The sequence below is a fragment of the Canis lupus genome, chromosome 2, assembly GCF_003254725.2.
Source record: "Canis lupus dingo isolate Sandy chromosome 2, ASM325472v2, whole genome shotgun sequence".
Classification (NCBI taxonomy): Eukaryota; Metazoa; Chordata; class Mammalia; order Carnivora; family Canidae; genus Canis; species Canis lupus.
The window spans coordinates 74,663,020-74,666,890 of NC_064244.1; positions in this window are offsets into that span (position 1 = coordinate 74,663,020).

A 3,871-nucleotide genomic window follows, 5' to 3' on the forward strand; every position below is an offset into this window, starting at 1 on the left:
GTGAGTGTTCTTTTGGTCTCATTTCCTATTTGGCTGTGTATCTCCTTTGGTCACCTGCTGTATGTCGTTGCCACCCTTTTCAAAATGGTGGTTTAAAGTAAGAGCTACTATATACCGCTACTGTTGAGAGAGTTATAAAATCTATATGCTAGGGTTTTGCTCTTGGCCCAATGCAAGTGCCACCCAGTACTAAAACATGGCAGATTTATAGAGGAGAAACCAGATATTATAAAATGAATATGAACAGTGGTTGAATATCTGAAGCGGTTTTGACAGGAAAAACCTATCCTCGTGAAATCAAGGTAATTATTCCATGATTTACTGGAGAAACAAATTTGATCCTATTCTAGATCAGTGCTTCTGAACCAATGTGTATGTGAATCACCTGCAGATATTATTAAAACAGATTTTTATTTAGTAGGTCTGGGGTCAACCCAAGAATCTGCATTTCTTTTCTCAAATAAGGTTTATTGAAATAAAATTCATGTAAGATTCACTCCTTAAAAATGCAGTTTCATGGGGTTTTATTTTCAAGCATGCTGTTTGCAACTATCACCACTGTCTTAATTTCAGGACGTTTTTATCATGCCAAAATAGAAACCTTGTACCCGTTAGCAGCTACCCCCATTCACCAAATCTGCTGCAAAATCTCTGGCAACCACTAATCTACTTTGTCTCTATTTACATTTCATATAAATGAAATCATATGTTTCATGGACTTCTGTAACTGGTTTCTTTCATTTAGTATGTATTGAGGGTTCATCCCAGTTACTTGTATCAGATCCTTTTATCTTTTATGGCTGAATAATACTCCATTATGTGGACATAACCACATTTTTTTGTATTCATGAATTGATGGGCATTTGGTCATTCCTACCTTTTGGCTATCATGAACCCTGCTGCTGTGAACACTTATGTACAAGATTTTGTGTGGACATGCGTTTTTGTTTTTGTAAGGACTGGATTTTTAGGAGGAGAATTGTTGGGTCATATGGTGACTTAAAAAAAATAATTGTGGTGGGCAGCCCTGGTGGCGCAGCAGTTTAACACTGCCTGCAGCCCAGGGTGTGATCCTGGAGACCCCGGATCAAGGCCCACGTGGGGCTCCCTGCATGGAGCCTGCTTCTCCCTCTTCCTGTGTCTCTGCATCTCTCTCTGTGTCTCTATGAATAAGTAAAAAAAATCTTTAAAAAAAAATTATGGTAAGGACACTTAATGTGAGGTTTACCCTCTTAAATTTTTTTCTTAAGATTTTTATTTTATTTTTAAAGTAATCTCTACAGGGTACCTGGTGGCTCAGTGGTTGAGCATCTGCTTTTGACTCAGGTTATGATCCTGGGGTCCTGAGATCCAGTCCTGCATCAGGCTCCTCACAGGGAGCCGGTTTCTCCCTCTGCCTGTGTCTCTGCTTCTCTCCCTGTTTCTCATAAATAAATAAATAAAATCTTAAAAAAAAAAAATCTCTACACCCAGTGTGGGGATTGAACTCATGACCCCAAGATCAAGATTTGTGTGCTTTACTGACCGAGCCAGCCAGGTGCTCCAACTGTCTTAATTTTTAAGTGCAGACTGCAGTATTGTTAATTTCAACACAGTGTTGTACAGCAAATCTCAGTCATATGTTAACTTTAAAATTTTCAGGAACTGCTGAACTGTTTTCTAAGGTGGCTGTACCATTAGAGAGTCGGCATTTCTGATAAGCTTCCAGGTGATGCTGAATTGCTGGCTCTAGGTCACATTTGGGCATCTATCAAGTAAACAATTGGGGACATGAACTTAGTTCTACTGGCAGTGTCTCATCAGCAGCAAGGTGTTTGGGTTTCACGAGGCCTTGGTGACTCACTGCCTCGTTTCTTCTAACATCAGGCTCATTGCACCTGAGCTTATTCCTCTAGCCTTTGAAATCTTGATGTAAATTGATACACATCTGATCTTGAAGAGGGAAGAGAATATTCATTTTTAGTTTAAAGGCAGCTCTAAGTTGAGAATGCCCAAATAATTGGGAGAATACTTTTAAAGATCTTTGATAGTGTTCTACAAAATTTCTGGGTGGCTCTTCAATGTGTTAATGACAGTATTTGGGGGAAAATAGATGAATGAAAAGAATGAGAGGGTGTGTACATTCCCTTCTAGTTGAGTTCCCTAAGTGCAGTCCCTGTATTCACACAACTAAGATTTGACCTATATTGAGAGATTTGGATTCTGGGCTTTGGTTTGCAGTTTGATAAGGAAAACCAGGTGGGCAAAAAGCAAGTACAATGCCAGAAAGGGAGCCGAGTCTGGCTTAAAGATCTGTGGGAGGGCAGCCCCCGTGGTGCAGCGGTTTAGTGCCGCCTGCAGCCTAGGGTGTGGTCCTGGGGACCCTGGATCGAATCCCACGTCGGGCTCTGCGTGGAGCCTGCTTCTCCCTCTGCCTGTGTCTCTGCCTCTCTCTCTATGAATAAATAAATAAATAATCTTAAAAGAATATCTGTGGGAATTCAGAGGAGGTAGGTTGATGCTGGAGATAAGAGGTGGTAGAAATTAGAAAAGATTTCTTGGAGATGATGCTTGAAGTAAGCCAGGATTTTGGAAATAGAGGTGAAGGAGCTAGGTGTATTCTAGCTGCTGCAGCAGAAGGAACTAAAATATTGAGGTCATAAATGGTAGCCTATATACCAGCTACTTACTGAGTAGCTGCCATATGCCCAACCATGTGCTGTGCTAAGCCTTGCGTAGACTATAAAGGAACAAAACAGGACCTCTGCTCTTGTAATTAGGGATCAAGTAGGAGATGTCGGGAGTAATACAATGTGATCTGTATGATTCTTGGAATTGGCTATTAGTTCTGTTTAGCTTGACTTAGTGGTGCCTGCAAAGGAAAGAATAGGAAATAATGGATGTAAAAAAAAAAAAAAAAACATGTTATTTACTGCCTTTTGCTTTGAATGTGTGGTCTGGAAGTCTGAGCATGTGGCTGGTAGTAAGGGGAGAGATGAGCAGTCTGGGTTTGGGGTTCATTAGTGCCTGTGTGGCTCTCAACTATGATCATAAATTGATGGCTTTCGTGGAGATACAGGACATTTGGTCTGGTCCTCAATCTTTTTAAAAAAATGAATTACCTAATATATTCTAGGGCCCAGCTTCTATACCCCATAGTTGAGATTGTCAGCTGTCCCACAAAGATTGATTGATCGAGTACTTTTCAAAAATAACTTCCTTTGACAGATATTTCAACCTCTTAGCTATTCACAACCTCTCTCCGTTGAAGATCATGAGTTGTATTGAGTAGGTTTTCATGTGTTGTGGGGTTTCTTTGTGTATTGCTGCACTGCAGACCACCCCGAAATTGAGTGGCTTGTTTATTAGAATGTAATTTAAGGTTAATTATAGCTGTAGACCTCGATGTTTATACTTCAAAAAAACCTAAAAAATTAATGAGCTAGTGGTCCAGTCTGAGGAGGAGGTATTGATAAAGGTAATCCCATATTCATAACATTTATACTTTTTGATGCCAGTATAAATGATCTTGTGGCCACTCAGTGCAGGCTTGAAGCTGAGGCATCCTTGTATTTATTACATTCCTGGGATTTCCCTCCAGTATGAATTCTTGCATGTCTGTACAGTAATCACTGACAGATTTTTCAGAGTTGATAATACCCTCGTAGGTTTTGCATTCAAGGAGGGTTCTCTTAATGTAACAGACACCATTAAAAGCTTTCCTTCAGGGCAGCCCCGGTGGCGCAGCGGTTTGGCACCGCCTGCAGCCTGGGGTGTGATCCTGGAGACCTGGGATCAAGTCCCGAGTCGGGCTCCCTGTGTGGAGCCTGCTTCTCCCTCTGCCTGTGTCTCTGCCTCTCTCTCTATGAATAAATAAATAAAATCTTAAAAA